Genomic DNA, 22,233 nt, shown 5'->3' on the forward strand with positions numbered 1-22,233 from the left:
GAGAGACATAACAGCGATAAGGGCCCGCAGGAGGCAAAACCCTGGAGAACTAGCACCTTAGACAGCCTCACCCACGCGCCCCGGTGTGGTGCAGAAACCATGGAATGCCTTCTATGGGCCTCAGACAGCACAGAGGCGATGAGACACTAACAGCTATAGGCTTCTCCACCACCCAGAGTGTCACGGGGGCACCTGACTGAACAGCAGAATGATGGCTGTTGCCCGAGAAGAGGGGCCTGAACCCAAAAAGGGCTTTAGAAATGAGCTTCAGAGGTGACTCAATGACAGCCATGTAGAGCATGGACTGAGGACCCTGTGAGTTGATGGTAGCCCCAGAAGATATCAGCTTGGCCAGATGACTCCAAGGGTCTAAGGTCCAACCCCAATCTCATACCCTGGCACTCCTAGAACATAGGTACAGCCTTGGGAAAAAAGAGGAGAAACCCCAATTTAACTGAAATTATGTTTATGCTGTCCAAGAGGAAGACTGAAAATACAACTTAAATCGAGCTAAAGAAAGATATTTATATTTCTTATACATCTGCATTTGTGAATGAGATTGAGCCCAGTACCTATAGACAAGAACATGCAAGATGACTGAATCATAGTGCTATCAATTCTTAAAGTACCATGGAAGAGAATACAAACCAGCACAGCTTTGAATCCAGACCTCCTTCCTTCACTCAGTGAACTCAAATAGCTCCCCTGTCCCCGATTCCTTCTAAAGCCACCTGGATACATATACTCCATCAGTGAGTCCTTTCACTTCCACTCTCCCGACACCATCCCCTTCTTTCTCTGTCGTCACTGTTTAGCCCAGGCCCCATAGTTTCTTTTTCGTACTAACATATAACAACCACGGCAACAGCAACAATTAACAATGACAACAAGCTGACATTTATCTGAGCCTCGTCGTGTGGCAGGCACTGTACTGTTTGCTGTCGTTTGACTGTCACATCAGTCCTCTGAAGTAGGTACTATTTTCCTCCCCATTTCACAGAGAACGGAGGCCTAATGAGGTTTAAAAAATTATCCATATCCATACAAGTTGAAAATGGTGAAGCCAGAAAACCTGGGCCCAGGCATGTCTCCAGAGGTCATATTTTAAACCACTACACTATACTGCCTCCTCTTAGTTTCCTAACTCTCCCTGCTTCTAATATTGTGCTTTTCCCCTCCATACTATTACTAAATGTTGGTAAACATATATCTGAACAGAACATATCGTTTGTAAAATTCTTTTAACAATTCCCCATCACTTTGAACATAAAATTTAAACTTCTTAGACAGGTATACAAGAGCTGACATGACCCAGCTCCTGTCTACTTGTTCAGCTCTATCACATATGCATATTTCCCTGGCCGTATAAAACTGGTCAGGTAGTTCAGTTGGTTAGAGCAGTGGCCTGATATGCCAAGGTTGCAGGTTCAATCCCCAGTTAGGGCACAAGCAAGAAACAACTAATGAATGTATAAATAAGTGGAACTACAAATTGATGTTTCTCTCTCTCTAAAAATCAGTAAATAAAAATTTTAAAAAATACTAGTGGCAGTTATTCTTACCCTAAATGAATGGAAAGGACAGCGCACACATACCAGTTTCCACTTACTCTTTTCAAAAGTCCACTATGTGCTTCCTAGTTCTGCAAACACTTTTTTTAACATCCTGTCCTAAAATATATAGTATTTAATTGTAATCAGTAACTTTTTTGTCTAATCACTGATTTTTTTTTTCTGTCTTCTTCACTACACTGTGAACATCCTCAGTCAAGGCTATACTTTGATTCTGTTTGATTTGGGGCAGAATGTAGCAGGCCCCGATATAATAGTCAAATGAAATATTCAATAAAATATCTTTCATATCTGCATCTTTTCTGCCTGATTCAACAGGAAGTTCACAAATGTAAATTGGGGACCTATTACATGCCAGGCACTTTGATATATACTTTTAAATTCTATTCTCCAAATATTATTCCCGTTTTAAATATAAAGAAAACTAAAGCTGAGAAGAGCATAAACAAAATAATAATATATTGTCTTGCAGGATTTTTTGAGAAGTAAAAATAACATAAGTACCAAGCACCAGATCCTGAATGTAATCATAACTCAGTAACTGGCAATCCTTAAAATTATTGATCAGTGGTTAAGTGCCAGGGCTTATAGTTTCTCCTAACGATTTGTCAGTGATGGTCCAGAAACACCACAGCTGCTTATAATTTAAAATTAATGGCTCATCTTCTTTTCTTAAGACAATTACTTCCTTTCTTCAGTGCTCATCGTTATCCTTAGTGATACCCCTTAATTCCCACAAGCTCCACATTTTTAATTTCTAGAGATCATTTCAAAAAATGAGACACAGCCCCTCTTGAGACTTCCTGACCCCACTTTGGGGAATACATGCTTACATTTTTCCCAGCATTGTAAAAGAATTTCCTTCCTGGCTTTAAAAAAACGGAGTGCTGCCCACTTGTCATTTTTAGGGTTGATGAGTTGCAGCCTTGCCTAGAACCGCTGTGGAGGATTGCGGAGAGAACCAGCTGGCTCTACTCAGATGAAACTTCAATTTCACTTTGCAGACCCTCTCCACTGGCACCTGGAAGTGTTCATGCTCTCCAATCCTAATGCAGAACCATAAAATATTTACCTGCCCCTGTGGGGTGTGGGATTGGCACTGCCCAATACAATGAGCAATCCCTTCTAGGATTCCAGTCCCAGCTGTGCCCCAACCCAGACGGCACGTGACTCCCTAGGGATTTTGGTGAGAAGGGAGAGGAAGAAAGTAAAAGAGTGGAAAAATAGGAAAAGAAAAGCCAGGAAGGGGTCCCAGATGAGTTCACATTCACTCAGAAAAGAGGACCTAACACTGAAGAGCCTAGTGTTAGTGAAATATGGAGTAGGAATGGACCTTAAAGCCAACTAGTTCAGTCGTGAACAAACTTCTTTGCACGTGGACCAATTGAGGAAACAGGAAAATGTTGACAGGTTTGGCAGGAATAGATCTTCGCAAGTTAACAGACATATTTTACTCCACATTTCCTCCTAACCTCATAACTCTTGTCTTTTCTCAGGTGGCAGACAGCATATGAGCTATGCATTGTCTCAGAGATAAGAATACACAGCAGGCTGATGAATTTCAAAACCCTAGACCTAGGCTTAATACTGCAACACACTTAGCATTTTACATGTGTTCTCTTATTTAGTCTCCACAATAATCCTATTATGTGGTGTGATAGAATAATGGCTCCCTCAAAGATCTTTATTTCCTAATCCCTGATGCCTGTGACTATGTTACCTTACATGGCAAAAGAAATTTTGCTGATGTGATTGAGGGTCTGCAAGTGGGAAAATTAGTCTAGGCTATCCAGGTAGGTTCAATGTAATCACAGGGTTTTTATGAGAGGGAGGCAGAGGAGTCAGAGAAGATGTGAGAATGGAAGCAGAGGTGAGGAGGAGCTGAGGGTAAGGTGGGGGAGAGGGGAGGGGTGGGGGAGGGGAGGGCAGGGGAGGGCAGGGCAGGGGAGGGGAGGGGAGGGGAGTTCGAGCAGTCACTCATATCAACCAGCATCAGGGAATGTTTGATTATTTTTGTGACATGAACAAGGTTCATATTTTGTTCAGACATAAGTATGGAATAGTCTTAGTTTGTCCTGATGGCTCCCAGCTGCAGGGTGCCCTCATCTGATGTCGCTATTTGGTGAAATTGTTTACATTCAAAGGGATCAGTAGGCTTTGCCCGTAGTACCAGGCCAGCTGTCTGATATCAGGGGCTGTTTCTTTTCTTTCTCACTTTTTACATGGTTTGTATAATTGCCCATTTGATGTTTACTCTTTATTTAACTATTCCCTTTCTACTAAACATATAGGCTGTTTCCAGATTTTCAATGTTACACATAAACCTGTAAATTTAGGCCTCACACTGCCTTAAACACTAAAGGAGATTCACCCGCTCCTGTAACTCATATGTCAAGAAAATGAGAAGACCAGTCATGGACTGGAGAAAATATTTGCAAATTAAATATCTGATAAAGGCCCCCCCCTTTTTTTTGTCTAAAATACATAAAGGACTCTTTAACCTTAATAAGAAAACAGGAGAATTTGAGATCTTGCTCCCCAGCATATATCGTCAGTTTGGCTCAAATAAACTCTTTTAAAAAGGAAAAAAAACCCACCTAATTTTTAAAAAGAACAAAAGATTTAAACAAACACTTTATTAAAAACTGTACAATCTGGCATAAAAACACATAGAATATGCTCAGCAACATCAGCCATTAAGGGAACGCACAAAGTGATACTACCGTGCACCTATGAGAATGACTAAAATGAAAAAGACGGATCATACCAAGTGCTGGGGAGGATGTAGAGCAACTGGAACTGTCACAAGTGCTGGTGGGATGTAAAAGGTACACCCACTTTGGAAAACAGCTTGGTCGTTTTTTAAAGGGTCAAATACTATCATGTTACCCAGCCATTCTACTACTAGGTATTTATCCAAGAGAAAAGTAATATGAGGGGTGACCCAAAAATCCAGGAATTATCTTTTGGAGGCAGGGCCCCTTGTAGTACATGCTTCCCCCGCTAGGTGAGTATTCTAGGAACCCACCTGTATTAGTGTACCAGCTGGTGTTGTTGTGAGAGGCTCTGTTTGGCTTCAGTGAAATTTTTTTTGAAGACTCTTTCAGTGTGTTTGCCCATTTCATGATGGGTGATTTACAAGCGCACCTGCTCATGCCCCACTGAGTGTTCACCAGTTTTTGACCAAAAACAGCATGACCCTCGTGCCCTACTCTCCCTATTCACACAATCTAGTCCTGAGTGAATTTTTTTTTGTTTCTGCAGATGGAAAAAGTCCTCAAAGAGAAATGTTTTGACGACACGGAAGAGGTGAAACCAAGTACAGCAGAAGCACTAAAAGGTATCAAAATCGATGAGTTCACAAACTGTTTTCAGCAGTGGAGAAAATGTCTCAACAGGTATATTGCATCAAATGGAGGAAGGTGACTAAAGTTTAAACATTTAAGAATAAATACACACTTTTTATAAATAAATTCTGGGGGTTTTGGGGATACAAATGATCATAGCAGTTTTATTTATAATAGCCCCAAACTAGACATAACCCAAATGTTCATTAATAGGTAAATGGATAAATAAATAGTGGTACATCCATACAATGGCATACAATGCAACAATAAAAAGGAATAAACTTTTGATAGACACACCAAGAATAGGTTTTAACAGTAACTATGCTCGGTGAAAGAAGTCTGACTAAGGAAAGTACATTTGTATGATTCTATTTATGCAAAATTCAGAAAATGCAACTAACCTATATAGTGAAAGAAAGCCCATCGGATGTTGCCTGGGGAATGAAAAGGGACAGGGGTGAGTGATTACAAAGGGGCAGGAGGAACTTCTGGAGGTGATGAATCAGGTCACTATCCCATTTGTGATGATGGTTTTATAGGATATACATATATCACTACTCATCCAATTGCACACTTTAAATATGTATAGTTTATTGTATGTCATTATACTTGAATAAAGCTGTTTTTTAAAAGGGGGGTGAAAGAGACGGGCTTCAAGGAGGCCAGGGACTGCCATCAGAGATCCAATTTCTTTCCCTTTCTGCACTGTGCCCCTGGGCCCGGAAGACAGCTTCTTCCTCATTGACAGGGGATTTCCAAGCAAGAATACTGAGACCTGGAATTTACCACTATTGCATTGCCTGAGGCTACTTTTGAAACAATAACTATGGCCAGGGGAACAGAATGTAGTGAACAGGGCCCACCTCTAGAAGTGAAGTCATAAATCTCTGTAGTTCTAATTAATTATCTTGTGAGAATCTTACAGGTAGAATTACTGCAGAAAAAAAAAGAACCAAAATGTTTAAGGCTTAATGTCCTGGGGAAAAAAAGAAAAGCACACTTGAAAGGGTATCTGGGGAAAGTTTAACTAAGGACTATTTACAAAGGTGTGAAGAGAATTAAGAGCTAATGAAACTGCTGGGTGACTAACAACAGCAGGAGGGATGGGGTCAGGGGCAGGGAACCTTTTCTGTTTTTCAGACCAGAAGGGGGAATGGAGGAGCTGTTCTTGGAACCTGATAAGAATGAGAACTGTGAGGGAGGAGCTATTTGAGGGACTTGTGGCCTTAGGAACACAGCCCAGTCAATTTGGGGCCCAGCAGGGCGGGGCTTGGGGAAATAAAACCCTAACCTCTCCTCCTCCTCACCTCTTCCCTGCCAGTTAACCAACCTTGCCCAGAATCTGGAGGGCAAGGGAGCCTGAGTGATGTGGTCCAGTCGACAGATATCAGCCTCCCAAGGCACAGAGCAGAATGTAGGGGTGGGGGTGGATAGTGGATGTGGAACGAAGAGAATATCCAGTACAGTAAGTACCTCTTGTTCAACTTTCTTCCACAAAACTACTCTTTAAAAATTTGTATTTCCTTTTTTAAAATACTGTTGGGAGGTGATTCATGAGGGACTGTCATGGCCTGCTAAGAAACAGTCTCCTGTCCTAACCTGCCCCCACATTGTTTGCCAAATATGTTTGATGTTGTCCTACAGCAGCTGAAGTTCTCTGAGAGGCTGGACAGCTGAGCATCTGGCAGCGTTAATGGGGAATGGCTTTTGAAAGGAGTGCTGGCTCCAAAGGTTCGAACACCCTTCAGTCAAATGAAAGCCCAGGTGACTTCTTTCTCTAAGTTTCCTCCCTCTCCCCAAATTTACAGCAGAACAGTTCTAATTGGATAAAAATATAAAATAGCACCCCTCTCAATTTGTCATAAAAATGTGAATATTCGGGTGGTGACACTGAACGAAAAAGTGATGGGACATTCTACCTGAAAATAGGCTGTGTTAGGAAATAGGAAGGCAACTGAGAAGAGAGTGATTTCCTTTCTAGTGTAAAACAGATTTCTGCCTTTAGTTTCCATGATTCGGCATCTATTATGAAGCTGGTTTTGGTTTTGGTTTTTAATTGGAACGCCAGGGAGCACAGTCTAAGCAGTGGCGGCCTCTGCAGGTCAGACTTGTCTGGGTGTGTCTGCAAATTACTTGGGCCAAATCCTGTTAAACGAAGGCCATGGAGGCAGGGTTCTCAAACCTCCAAGTGTGCAGGAATCATCTTTTAAAAATGCAGATTCTACCCTCGTTGGTGTAGCTCAGTGGATTGAGCGCCAGCCTGTGAACCAAAAGGTCACCAGTTTCATTCCCAGGGCACATGCCTGGGTTGCGGGCCAGGTCCCCAGTTAGGGATGTGTTGTTTCTCTCTCACATCGATGTTTCTCTCCCACCCTTCCCCCCCTTCCCTTCTCTCTAAAAAATAAGTAAAATCTTAAAAAAAAAAGATAAAAATGCAGGTTCTGATTCAGTAGATCTGGGGTGAGACCTGAGACCTGCCTCTCTAACCAGTTCCCATGTGAAGCTGATGCTGCTGGTACCCAGAGCACATATTGAACAGCAAGGATATAAAATCAGACAGATTGCAAATCAAGAGTCCAAGCTGGCAGCAGATGTGTGATGTAATGGGATGTAGGAGGAAGAGAACCAAGAGCCCTGATGTCCAAGGACAGGAGATGGATGTCTCAGCTGAAGCAGAGAGAGCAAACCCACCCTTCTTCCACCTTTTAGTTTTAGTCCCACTCACTTCTGTTCAGTGGATTAAATCATGCCTACCTGATCTGGTGAGGGTGATCTTTCCTTAGTCTACTGATTCATAAAGCTTATCATTTCTGGGAACTCCTTCACAGACAAACCGGAAATAATGTTTTACCAGATATCTGGCCATCACTTAGCTCAGTCTAGTTGACACATAAGATTAGCCAACATGCTATGTTTGAAATAAAAAAACCAAACAAACCCTACTTTACTACCTGCCTAACACGATTATTGGAATATTACACTAAAAACATTTATGTCAAAAAAAGCACGATGTCTGGTTCATAATAGGGGTAGTTTTCTTTCTTCTTTTTCATGCTGTCTGCTTCCCATTTCAATGCCCCTATGTACAAAGGAATCTCTTTTCATCAATCATAAGAAGTTATTTTTAATTATTCTTTTTTCTTGCTGTTGCAACTTGTTCTAAGCAGACTTCAACTAATTTTGTGCCAAAGTAATTTGATAGCACCTTTTTCCCAACCTGTGAAGTGTCTCTAAGTTGTCTGCTCCAGTGATCGTGGACACTTCCATGTGGAACACCCATAAGAACCCACCCAGCACCCTGATGTCAGCCACCTGGAACTGTAGTGGCAGTTGACCAATGGCGAACAGCATTTAGTAATGGATAAATACTTGCTGCTGCTTTTAAACCCAGGTGGAATGCTGTACAACACATTTCAAAAGCTCAGAAGATTCTGCAGGATCTTGGGCCAATCACCCATAGGGTGGCCAACCCCTTAACATGTCCGTGTCTCGGCTTCTCCTCTTCCCTGCCTTGTGTGCTTGCTCCCTGGAGTCAAACTGCTTAATAAATGTTTCTGGCCTTAAGGAGACCCCAGACAAAGACATCATTTTATATGTCTTGGCTTAAGCAAATGTTATTTTCCCGTAAGTTAATGTATAGAATATTTGAAAAGTTATTATTGCATCAGTGTTGGGACTAAGCTGATTAGTGCAAAGAGTTTGGGACCCTGGGCTCCAATAGAATACCACTGCTTTTCAGGCACCTTAAGTAGAATGCTTAGTCTCTCTATTTATTTCTTTCATCAGACCTCCTAACCTCATATTAAAAAGGAGCAAATGTATTTTAAACTGAATTATACAGTTTTCGATGCATGAATAAGCATGTACATAAATTATAAAATGAATGATAAGGATTTCTATTTAAAAAAAAAAGAAAAGGAGCAAATGTAAATTGATAACCACAAAATGGCATGGAAGAGGGAAGTGGGCATATCCTATGAACACATTTATTCCTTTAACGGGCTACTCAAGATTTAAAAAGAAAAAGAAAGAAACACAAGGAAAGAAGATAAAAAAGAAAAGAAAAGAGACAGGGAAATTTGGAAAGTTGGTTGTTAGAACAATTTTACAATAAAGCGCTCACTTTGTTCAAGCAAAATGTGAAGTTTAAGGGAACTTCATTTTCAATATTTATGGTGACTGTCCATGGGTAAACTACAGTGGAAATGTGGTGGAAGCAACACATTGGCCAGGGGTCTTGCTACGGGAACTATCTTGTAAAGTTAACTTACTTTGACAAGTTCCAGATGTTCTTCATCTGACCAGAAATATTGAGATAGTGGAGCCTAGCATAGGCCGCAGAGATGTGATTTCTTGCTGTGTAGGAGAGGAGTGTTTATGGAATCAATTGTCTTCTACCTATAAGATCTAAAATTAGAATATATTGGGGTTTTATTTTAATATTTTTTGGTAATACTGCTGTTTATTTGGGATGTTATGCTTTATTGTAGCACACGTGAGAAGGCACCAAGGCACCAGTCATTCCTGGGCCTCTGTTTTCCCTTCTCTTTTGTTTTTGGTTGTCTCCCGCAGCCGTTTCCTTTGCATTGTGACGGCTGAAAGAGATGGTGGCTCTACATTCTTGAAGCATGTGGCTCACCATCTGCAGGGGTAGCCAGTACGTAAGAGACGCTCTTTAATCCCCAGAACATGTTCTAAAATCGAAGTTACTTTTTTTTGGAGGGAAGACTTTAAGGGGTATTTGTGGGCAGTGAGGATATAACCCTGGTATCAGGGTGCTCAGAGGAGCTTCCAGCTTATTAAAGAGGTATTATACAATTCTCAAAAGAGTTTATGATGTAACTTTTAAAATTTTGCTCCAAATTGTAAGACACGTGTGCTATTCTTCCTTTTCACGTGGCTAGTAACACATAAGTAAGATACATTATTAAGAAAGATTAGAATCATTGTTATTGAAGAATGTCGAAGTAATTCTACTGGATTTACCACAACCCATTCCCAGCTATACAAGCGCAGCAGGGAAAGACTCAGGGGATCTTTGCTTGCTCTTTAAAGAGGCACTGAGTATTTGCTGACTTCGCTCTCCTCATGTCAAAATTAAACACCCAAGTCACTGTCCAGCGATTGTCATACTGGTAACAAAGACTTCAGCATATGATTCGTGCCATAGCTCCTACAGCTCTGCCTTCCGTATTTTTTCCCATGGAGAGGGTGAAGCTCTCCGTCAAGGAAAAGGAGCTACCATGAGAAGCACTAGTCACAATTCTTAACTGTTATAATTAGCAAAGTGAAAGTAAGTATTTGTGTCCTTTCTTTCTCCATTTTAAACACTTGACTTAATGTATGGTCAAAATTTCTTCTGCAGTCCTTAGTGACATTCATTTAATTTGCATGTTCACGCCCCAGCGCAAGCTGCTTTTGTGATGCTCCAGGAGTTGGCAAACAGTTTCCCTTTGGCCTGTAGACTGGTTCACAGTCCCCTGATGCTCCAATGTCAAATTTTTGAGAGTTAAGCTCATCATTGCATTTAAAACTTCAGAGTAAATTGTGGCTGTGCCTCCATTTTTAATTCTATTTTAGTATTTGGGGGAGGGGCAGAGATTTCCAACCTAACTGTAAAATTCTTTGGGATAAAATTTGGTATTTAAAATCTGAAACTGGGAAGACAATTGTTCTAAACCTGAAAAATCACTAGCACTAAACACCAATTAACATTGCTATATTAAATCATACCTTGATAAATTGTCTTTCAGACAATGGACATTTACATTTTTAAGTTTTTAAAATAAAGGTTGACTAATTATAATCTTATTCTGGCATTTAAAAACATACTTAAAGTTTTATTTAAAAGAATAAAGGAATACAATTTATACAATTTAAGTTTTATACAATATTGATATTTCTAGCATGTTTCTTTTCCAGAAAAAGGGCACTAAGACAAAGGCCCTGAACTTAAAATTTTTAGGGATTTTTTAAAACCTTAAATCATCTTCTTTAAAGATAACAAGCAGTTGAAAGTCAAATCATTATGACATCATTGTAATGGATGTTTTCCCCATTTAGGGCTAAACTGAAATTGTCAGCCCATTTCAGAGTGGTACCAGACGCTAGCAAGTTTCATTCCTCCGAGTTAAAACTTGACACATCACAGTACTTGCTCTTTGACCTCCTAGTCTTAACAGTATTTTACTTTATACTGGAGCCCAGTTAGTGTAAAGAATATCTCAGCTTCCATAAATTTGTGTTTAAATTTTAAAAATGTGAATTTGGTCCTGTGAGTGTCTCTAAATTTTAGTAATAATAACAGGATTTACTCCAGAGTGTTCAAAATCTGTATGTGTTAGGGGAAAAAAGTTGTTTTCTTTGTATGCTGCCATCACCTTCAACTATAGCATGTTTATTTCATCTTATAAATACTTTTCCCCCTTTCCATATATTTTTTACAGAGCTTCCTATTCTTCATGTTCTTAATTTTAAAACTAGGTTACAACTACCTACAAGTACCACAAAAATGGATAGATGAACAGCTGGATAAGACAAGATAGCTAGATAACTATTATACTAAATAGCTTGGCTTCCTTTTTTATTTGTTTTTTACCTAATCCTGTGAGTTTTTTCCTCTTTAAACTATACTACAAAACAATAGCACAAAAATCTGTATCTTCTTGCCAACAAGAGAGTATACAATTACTTACACTTTTAAATTGAATTTCAAATTTAATGTAATGAGCCATTTCTTTGCTAGCTATGTTGAACAAGACTTTTTAAAATATATAGTTGATGTCTACTAGAGAAGCTGGATTTCCACATGCAAAAGAGTGAAGTTGGATGCTTATCTCACCTCATTTACAAAAACTAACTCCAAATGGATCAAAACCTTAAACATATGAACTAAAACTATATATGTCTTAGAGGAAAACAAAAGCCAAGTTTCACCCATTAGAATTGGCAATAATCTCTTGGATAGGACACCCAAGGCACAGACAACAAAAGAAAAAACAGACAAATTGGATTTCATGAACATGAAAAACTTTTGCACATCAAAAACACTCTCAACAGAGTAAAAAGGCTGCATACAGAATAGGCAAGAATATTTTCAAATCATATACCTGATATGAGATTAATATCTACAATCTCTAGAGAACTTCTAAAACTCAATAACAAAATCTAATTCAAAAATGGGCAAAGGACTTGAACAGACATTTCTTCATAGAAGACACACAAATGGCCAAAAATACTTGAAAAGACGTTCAACATCACTAATCATTAGCGAAATGCAAATCAAAACCATTATGAGACATAACTTCATACCCGTTATGATGGCTTCTGTCCAAAACAAAAAACAGAAAAGAACAAGTGTTGGCAAGGATATGGAGAAATTACAACACTTGTGCACTGTTGGTGGGCATGTGAAATGCTGCAGCTTCTGTGGGAAACTGCATGGGGATTCCTCAAAAAATTAAAAATAGAATTATACTGTGATCTGGTAATTTCATTTCTGAGTATATACCCCCCGAGAACTAAGAGCAACTTCCTTTTTTAAAAAAAGATTTTATTTATGTATTTTTAGAGAGAGGGGAAGGGAGGGAGATAGGGAGAGAAACATCGATGTGAGAGAAAAACATTGATCAGTTGCCTCTGGTACCTGCCCCAACCAGGGACCAAACCCACAACCCACGCATGTGCCCTGACCAGGAACCAAACTGGCCTTTCACTTTGCGGGAGGACACACAACCAGATGAACCACACCGGTCAGGGCTAAAAGCAGGTTCTTGAAGAGATATTTGTACACCCATGCTCATAGATAGCAGCATTATTCGAAGTAGCTAAAATGTGGAAGCAACCGAAGGGTCCATGATGGATGAATGGATAATCAACAAGTGGCATAAGCACACAATGAAATATAGTAGTTTCCCTCCCCCACACTCATGTTATCTGCAGTTTCACTTTCCATGGTTTCAAATACCCTTGGTCAATAGCAGTCTGAAAATATTGAATGGAAACTTTCAGAAATAAATAATTATGAGTTTTAAAGTGTGTGCCTTTCTGAGTAGCATGATGAAGTCTTATGCCACCCTGCTCTATCCCACCCAGGGCACGAATCATCCCTTTGTCCAGCATCTCCACAGTGTATACGATACCTGCCCATTGGTCACTTACTAGCTGCCTAGGTTATCAGACTGACTGGTTCCACAGTGCTTGTGTTCAAGTAGCCCTTATTTTACTTAATAATGGTCCCAAAGTGCAAGAGTAGTGAGGCTGGCAATTCAGATGTTCCAAAGAGAAGCAGTAAAGTATATGTGTATATAGGAAAAAGCATAGTATTCATGTATAATATATATGGTTTTGTACTATGTGCATTTTCAGGTACATACTGGAGGTCTCGCAACATATCTCCCATGAATAAAGGTGATTACTGTATTATTCAGCCTCAAAAAGGAAGGAAATTCTGACATATGTCCAACAAGAATGAACCTTGAGGTCACTGTGTAAATGAAGTAAGCCAGGCACAAACCCCCCCTCCCACACACACACACAAATACTACATGATTCCAGTTATATATGGTACCTGGAGTCAAATTCATAGAGACATAAATAGAATGGTGGTTGCCAGGGGCTGGGAGAAGCAGGGAGTTACTGTTTAACGAGTGTAGAGTTTCAGTTTTGCAAGATGAAAAGAGTTGTGGAGATGGATGGGGGTGACTGCTATACAGCAATACGAATGGACTTAATACTACTGAACTGCCCACAAAAATGGTTAAGATAGTTAAGGTTATGTATATTTTACCACAATAAAAATATTTAAAAATATATAGCTGAGGCCTCATATAAATCAAGACCTTTGTAGTCAGAGTCCTGGATTCAAATGTTGTCAGCAATTTATCCTTTTCTAAAGCTCATTTTCCTGGTTCATAAAATAGATCCAATAATTAATAGAATTAATGAGATAACACATATTAAGATCTTACTGAGGTACCTGAGCCAATGCCTACGACAGTGCCCATTAAATATGTCCCCTTTTCTTCCTTTCATTATACCAGTAATTCAAATATACATCGAATGGGACTGAGGGGGAATTCTTGGAGGCTTCCCATTATAGCACTGCTCTTGAACCTCCTGTTCAGGATGCTAGGATGGGAAGGAAGTTGCTAGAATTTATGCCCCTCAATGCCAGTACTACACTCTTTTACCTATAAGTGCCCATTTTCCCCACGATTCTAACGCAAAACTAAGCTTGAATATCATCTACCTACCTCAACTATATGTTGACCCTGAAGAAAGGGCTGGGGATGGAACCATGTATCCCAATTTTGTCTCAACTACCCGCCACATTCTTAAAATCAAACAGGCCTATTTATTTGAGGAGCAGCAGGCCCCCACCCAAAAGTAGAGCCACCAGCTGTCAGAATGTGGTGAGTAAACACCTTGTACACAGAGAGTATTTGTTCTGCTTGTTTGTGTTCTCCCACCATGGACCCAGAGTAGCATACTCTCTTGTGTTGCCTGTTTTTGTTGCAGAAGAGATATGTCTGGAGCAAAGTGCCATGTTAGCGACCCTTCATGGACTACAAATTTGATTGCTACTGACTTTCATCTTTGGGGGAAGCCAAAAAGAAGAAGAAGAATCAAGTCTCAATCCATCACCCAGACAAGCAAGATACACATAGGAAGCTCCTCCCGTGTCCAGGATTCAGGCTGTCCTCTCCCCAACCCCTACCCCTAACAGGGACCCCTCTGCTCACTAATGCACCTCTCCCCAAAATGGCTGCCTCAGAAGGGATGTATTTTTTCATTGCCTAATTTGTTCCTACATCCACACTTTATAATCACTGGCCCAGTACTGCTTCGACTGTTTTCCCTTGCAAAGGAGAACACATTTGGCAACACTAGAAACAACATTCTTGTGGTCACATTGGCAATGATGAGAACAGTGCTGCTACTTTTGCTTTCTTGTAAACCTTTCAGTTCATAAACAAACTAGATGCTTGCTCTCCTTTCAACATCTCTCAAAGAAAAACACAAACAAAATAGAAATGCTTTGAATGCAATGCAAAGCCTCGTGTAGGAGTAAACTCAAAAATTGAAGCTTTTCCAAAGAGACCATTTCAGGTTATCTATTTCAAGTTCTCACTCTTGTCTCTCTCTAAACATTTATTGAATAGCTCGTCCAGCTTATAGCCTCTTCCTCCTAAGTTTATTTTCTACACTTCCCCCAAAATGATCTTAACAAAACTCAAGTTTATTTCCCTCTCCCCCATTTAATACCCTTTATTAGCTCTCCATCACCCTTATTGTAGAATAGCATACAATAAGGTTCACGATGAGGTCCCTCTCTACTCTCTAACTCAATTCCTACCAATCTTTCTCTCTTTGTGCTGAAGTAATACCAAACAATGTATAGCTCCCTGAACACATTCTTCTCTTTCAGTCCTCACAGAATGCCTAAGAGAGTGCCTCTTCCCCTGTTCATCTGGTGAACTCCTATTAATTTTTCAGAACCCAGCTTGGACTTAAATCTCCCCCCAAAAAGTTCTCTAACTCAGAGTTAACTCTTTCCGTGCCCTTATTCCCATCTTATTCATTTATTTACTTGACAAATTCAATAATATTTGATAAATATTTACACATCCTACTGAATACATTTCAAGTGTTGTGCTAGGGAATCTTATCATCACTGTTGTCATCCTAGCTAATGCTCCCAGGTGCCAGGCACTGTTCTAAATAACATACATTCATTAATTCAGTGACCTGAGCAACAATTCTGTAAAGCCTTACTATCACTGCCTTACTATCGTTGTTTTATAAGTGAAGCAACTGAATCCAGAGAGATTAAGGAGCTTGCCATGGTCACCCTGGCAGTCCAGCTTTAAAGTGCATGTTCAGTACAGACCTTGTTCATACTGGAATAGAGAAATCAAGTCTAATAAGGAAGATTGACATTAACAAGCAATTATAACAACATGTGATAAAAGGAATATAGGATGCTATGGAAGCATGCACCTAGCGACCTAACTTACTCAACTGGTGAGACTTCCCTGAGAAAATGTGTTTAAAGCTGGATCGTGAAGAATGAGTATAGAAACTGTCCATTTCAACCTTTAGACTTCCAAGCTGCTTGAGAGAGGAATCCTTCTTCTTAGTCATCTCCATAGACAGGCCCTACTCTACTGCTGGCTCACCAAATGTGAGAAGATATTTATTGAATGAATAAATATTGTTAGGAGTCTCTTCTGAGCTCTATCACAAGCTTTAATCAAAACTATGAACATTAAAATGGCAATAAATTCACAATTATCGACATTTGAATCTAAAAATCAAACTAAGCAAACATGCAGAACAGAAACACAACCACAGGTATTGAGATCATTTGGAGGGTTATGAGCTGGGAGGGGAAAGGGGGAGAATGGAGGACAAGATGCAGGGATTAAAAAGTATAAATTGGTAGGTACAAAATACACAGGAGGATGTTAAGAACGGTATAGGAAATGGAGAAGCCAAAGAACTTAGTGCATGACCCATGGACATGAACTAAGGGGGTGGATTGCTGGAGGAAATGGAGGGTACAGGGTAGAGGGGGGGAAAGGGGGAACATTGGGACAACTGTAATAGCATAATCAATAAAATATATTAAAAATAAAAATAAATAAATAAATAAAGAAGCTTTAAATAATTTTCTTATTTAATCTGTATATAACAATCCTGCAAGGCAGTTATTTTTCCCTTCCACATATTGATTGAGAATCTGAACTTCAGCTCATTCATGGACCTTCGTTATTTCAAAATTCCCTGTTGTTCTACTGCAGTATCCAAAGTGACTCATGGATAGCTCTTGGACTTCCAATTTTATTTTTGAAATAAACATTCTTCCCATTCTAAATTCTAAATGTTTTAAATTCTAAATGTTTTGTCCTATATATATATTACAATAAGAATCTAAGATTTTATTTTATAAGGTGGGGGTTTATTTCATTTGTCTATTTCCATCTCAGTCCATTCAGACAGCTATAATAAAAATACCAGAAACTGGGGTGCTTAAACAACAAACATTTATTTCTCCTTGTTCTTGGGGCTGGAACAATCCAAGAGCAAGACACAGACAGATTGGTGTCTGGTGAGAACATGCTTCCTAGTTCACAGACAGAAGGGGTGAGCAGCTCTTGAGGGTCTCTTTCATTAAGCTCACTAATCCCATTTATGAGGCTCTACCCTCATGACCTAATTACTTCCCAAAAGCCCCACCTTCTAAAACCATTACACTGGGGATTAGGTTTCACTATCAACATGTGAATTTAAGGGGGGCGTAAGCATTTGGTCTATAGCAATTGCCCTGACAGAAAATTTCTGTTCATATTCAAAAGCTATGTATTTGCTTTATCTTTATCCTAGGTTGTCTATCTTTGAGGAATTTCTAAGAGAGTGCCTCAGCTTAATACTAGAGGTAAAAAAAAAAAAAAAAGCGGGGAAGGAATATTTCAAATAACCTTTCCTTCTTGTACACTAGGCCGGCCTTTCTTTCTTCCTTCCTTCCTTCCTTCCTTCCTTCCTTCCTTCCTTCCTTCCTTCCTTCCTTCCTTTAGTAGGTGCCTTCACACAGAGAGGCCAACAGAATTATTTGAAAGTTGTGCAAGGAACTTATTCTATGTTGATTGTACAGCTGACCAGGGATGCCCCCACTTTCCCAGAGTGAGAGGCTGCACCCAACTCAAATTTCCACAGGCCCCAAGGTCTTTATTCGCTAGACACCTGGTTTTCCCCAGATGATCTGTCTATAATCACTCAGCATCTAATGATGCCCAAGTAGTTTGAAGCCCACTATGGTTGTTCTCATATATTCCCTGTAAGAGAAAACAATCAGAGGGCAGAAGAAACCTTGCTGCAAGTACAGACCCACAATCTCACTGGCAGCAACAGTTCTGTGGCTTCTCTTGCTAACTCTTAGTTAACAACCTTCTCAATAAAGTTTATTATTTTACCAAGACTATGTGACTCTAACACTGTAGAATTTACACTTAGCTACCTTGGAGGGCAATACTAAATAATTCTTTGTTGAATTAAAATTGCTGTTTTACTTAGTAATCAGGAGCAGAAGGTTTTGAGAAGATGCTGTGTTAACAGGTAGAGGGATGTGAAGAGTTCTGCTGACAATTGCTTCAGGATGAATTGAGGGTTTTTAACATAACTGGATACACACAGGTCCCAGCAAAGGTAGAAAATGGCTAATTGTCTTTGTCACTAGCTCCTTCACTGGGAAGTGCACAAGCGTTGGGACGTAGAGTAGAATTGTTAGTCCTGGCTCATCTACTGTTGTGTGAACTTGTCAAGCAAGTTCAAATTCCAATTCATCTGTTCAAAAAAATGCTGCCATTTATTTATCTGGATCAATGTAATTTACCTCTGAGCCACCGTTTTTCTGAGATGGCAGGAAATTTCATTCTCTGCATCTCTTCTAACCCTTGCCAGGATCATGCAAATGTCCAGGGAGATGTCTTATACAGCACCAAAGCACTGGGAGGCCACTTTTTAGTGATGACAGCCCACTGTCCAGCCCACCCAGTTCCTGCTCCTGTGCCAGCAACAATGGGGATCTTGCCAGGACAGGGAGCCAGGCTTCCTATAGGCATTACCCAGCCATTTCTCCACTCAAGTCTTCCACGCCTCGCTCCAGAGGACAGGACCTACCAACCTCTGACCTTATCCCCATTTGAAAGACCCCATCCCCTCTCCCATCTACTTTTTCCCTTCCCCATGGAACATCTAGAGTAGGATTACAGTGAGCGCAGTGGTCTGTATTTTACATGTTAATTTCCTTTTCTACTTCCACTTTTTTTTCTTTTTTAATTTCTCCTTACTATTCCCTGTTTCTTACCTTTAAAGATGAAGGTTCAGAACCATTACTTCATATACTATATTTTGCCATGTACAATGCACGCCCACATTTTTGGCCCAAACGTTTTTGGGGAAAAATCTTTCATTTTAATTTTTTAATTCAATTTTTTATTTATATATAAAACTGATGATCATATTCCAGGGTATTATTTTGCATATGGATATTATTATTGCTTTCTTGAGTTACACTTTTAATGCATAAGCATAAATAAATGAATTAAAAACATTTATATAGATACAGAATTAGTACTACCCATGTATGATGCGCATCTTTATTTTTCCCTCAAAAATTTGGGCAAAAAGTGAGCATTATACATGGCAAAACACAGTACTCACTGTCTTTCCTCTGACATAGCTTGGAACCGTAGAGGGTCTAGTACAGCCCTGGTCTGATATCAAAGCCTAAAGACATTGCAGAGCTGTCTTATTCCTTTGAAATAAGACTACCTTCATATTCCTACACCAGTTGCTTCTGCTTCTGTTTAAGTCTCAGCCTCCAACTCTCTGTTTCCCCTTCTTGGTAATCCTCATCTGTCCCTTTTGGAAGTAGAGAGACAACCACCTATTGGATAAACAAACTCCCCTTCCTTAAAAAAGCAATGATCTAGACAGAATCAAAAACTCAGTGTATGTTACTGACTGTAAAAGAATCCTAAACATTAATAAAATACCCACCCTATGGTCAGCACTAAATGCTATAAAGAATAAAAAAGCTTTACAAGAAAAGGTCCTTCTCCACAATATGACAGTCTAATGGGAATGTGAAATGCACAAAAGAGAAATAGAGTTCAAAGAACACCACAGTACATTGAAGAAGAACTAAATTGTTCAATACAGTTAATTAGAAAATAAACAGCATGTGATAAAATTACTTCTGGTCAGTCTACAAGGAGTTAACCATGCATTAGAGAAGGGACAGGATCCTGGGCTGAGATATTTAGAGAAATGGAACCTTCCTGACCTCAGAGGATGCATAGATAGAAACAAAAGACAGAAACAAGAGACGCACATACATACCAAGAGAGAGAATAAACATCCTGTGAAGGAAAAATAGTGAAGGTGCTGGCCCTGACTCTAAGGAAAACTTTGTGTTATATACTTACCAACATTCTCAAGTAACAATTACAAATTCAACAATCAGCCAATCTTCAATCTGCTACTGGAGATATACTTGTAAGTGCAACTAATCATTAAAAACCTAAATTCTCATTGTTCATTAATCCCATAGCCATTTATTGATTCTGTTATATGGACAGCATTACATTTCCTATAGCACATAGGAAAGGGGGGGAAATGCCTCCTATAAAATAACGAGCCAAGAATATCAAACCTACTAGGCTAAGCACTTCAGGTATCTTACATAATCAAATTCAATCCCTCTAGCAAAACTAAGCAAGCATTTTATTGATTTACATTTTTGAAATAGACTTGAGTGTTGGATATATTGAGTAACTCGTCCAGGCTACACAGCTAGTATTGTTAGTATTGTATAAAGCTTATAAATAATTTGAGACACAAGATACAATCATTCAAATAAGTAGTTACTGTGTACTTAATGTAAAAGATACAAAGAAGTTTAAGACTGTGTAAAATATATGATTAAATGAGGGAAATACCTTTGGCAAAGATTATGATAATAGGCTTTATAAATGAATGTGACCAACTTCTAAATCACTGGTTTTCACCCTTGTTTCACATTAGCATCAAATCTAAGTGTCAGGTACTTTAGAAGGACCTGACACTTAGATCCCAACCCCAGAAATTCTGATGTAATTGATCTGAGGTGCAGTCTGGGGTTCAGGATTTTTAACAGCTTCTCAGGTAATCCTAATGTGCAGGCAAGGATGAGAACCAATGTTTTAGAACAGTGCTTTTGAGGCTTTACAGTTCATACAAATCATCTAGGAACCCTACTGTATTGTAGACTCATTCAGTAGGACTGGGGTGGGGCCAAGGTTCTGCATGCCCTTCCTGTGCCTATGTGCTGAAACAGAGCCTTGCATAAAGTATTTACAAATAGAGGCCAGAGAAGGGGATGCTACTTACTGCCTGGGGAGAAAGTGGATGAAGCCACATAACTGGTTTCTCCCTGGCCTGAGCATGGGTTTTAGAGTCAAAATAATCTGCTCTTTCCACATCAAAGAAGATCTTTTCCTCCATCAAATTTAACTACCCTTTGGAATGCTCTATCTCTGTAATCCCAGTCTTTGCTACTCCAAGCACCATCTACTACTTTAAACTCAGAATTCCCCCATTGTACCAATTCTTAGATTACAGAGAGTGCCAATCCATCATTCCCAAGACTCTTTAATCTATCGGTTGATCAATCAATCTATATATCAATATCTATGACTTCCTGAAACCTTTCCTTCTTGTCCCCCAAAGATTCCACTGAGCATCACTGCAATCACTTTCTGGTGAACAGCCCCATTTGCCCCTCTCTCTGGGTGATTTCATACTCAGTTATAGCCAATTGTTTTTCTCCATGTTTGTATTCTCCTGTCTGAAGGTTACTTGAGAAAATCATAACACTCTGCCATCTGGGCCCACTTTAAATTCATGACACAAATTGAAAATGAGCATTTAACCCTTCTGGCAATATCACAATCTTTCCTCAACCCTCCTTCTCACTTCCAGAAGATACCTCTGACCTTCTTTTCCCTCCTCTAACCACCAATACCCACTTTTTGCTTCACTCTCACATTTTATTAAGAAAATTATTATTTTATTAAGAAAAATGATGTGATCCTGTAGGAACTACCCTATGCTTTCACCCACACACAAACCACCTGCATCTGAATTCATCTTTTGTCTTTCTGTTAAAAGAATGGAAATCTGTTTTCTTTTCAAAGCCCCATTCCATCCTCATGCTTTGAATCCATTCCTTCATCCTCCCCTATAGTTTCATTCCTGTAGGTATTCCCCTTTTCTCCAACATCAACTATTTTTCCTTCTGTACTAGATCATTCCCACCATAATATAAAGTTTTATCTGCCAACACAACATCAACATCAAAAAAACTTCCCTGGCTTTACTTGACGCACTTTAACCACCAACCTATTTCTCCTATCTCCCTGTCTCTCACCAGCCCCCCCAAAATCAACCAAGAACAGAAATAAAACCTCAAGACTTGTCCCTACATGTACATACATCTTTTGTTCTTAAATACACTGTCTTTCTGCCACACTACGCCTGAAACTACACTTTCCAGAGGCTCTAATGATCCATTTGCCAAATCCATTTGCCACTTCTGTGTCCTCACTATTTGACTGCCGTGCAGCATTTGCTATTGTTGACCACTTCCTTTCAATTGCAAAACTTTCTTCTTTTGACATCTGTAACATCACTGTCCTATCTAACAGGTTGCTCCTTCTCAGACTCTTGCTGGCTCTTCCCCTCTTCCTAACTTTGAAGTGTTGGGAATTCTC

The 22,233-nt window shown here is 39.5% G+C and overlaps 1 long non-coding RNA gene across 2 annotated transcripts; it reads left to right on the plus strand.

Moving 5' to 3' along the window:
* Positions 1-6,243: 6,243 nt before the first annotated feature.
* LOC123480273 (uncharacterized) lies at positions 6,244-16,810 on the plus strand. 2 transcript variants are annotated; one of them, XR_006656193.3, is made up of 4 exons: positions 6,244-6,383; positions 6,563-6,682; positions 13,286-13,327; positions 14,438-16,810. It is a non-coding gene; the product is annotated as an uncharacterized lncRNA (long non-coding RNA). The 2 variants fall into 2 exon arrangements; XR_006656192.3 differs by lacking the exon at positions 13,286-13,327.
* Positions 16,811-22,233: the final 5,423 nt, after the last annotated feature.

This window comes from Desmodus rotundus, chromosome 3, assembly GCF_022682495.2.
Source record: "Desmodus rotundus isolate HL8 chromosome 3, HLdesRot8A.1, whole genome shotgun sequence".
Lineage (NCBI taxonomy): Eukaryota > Metazoa > Chordata > Mammalia > Chiroptera > Phyllostomidae > Desmodus > Desmodus rotundus.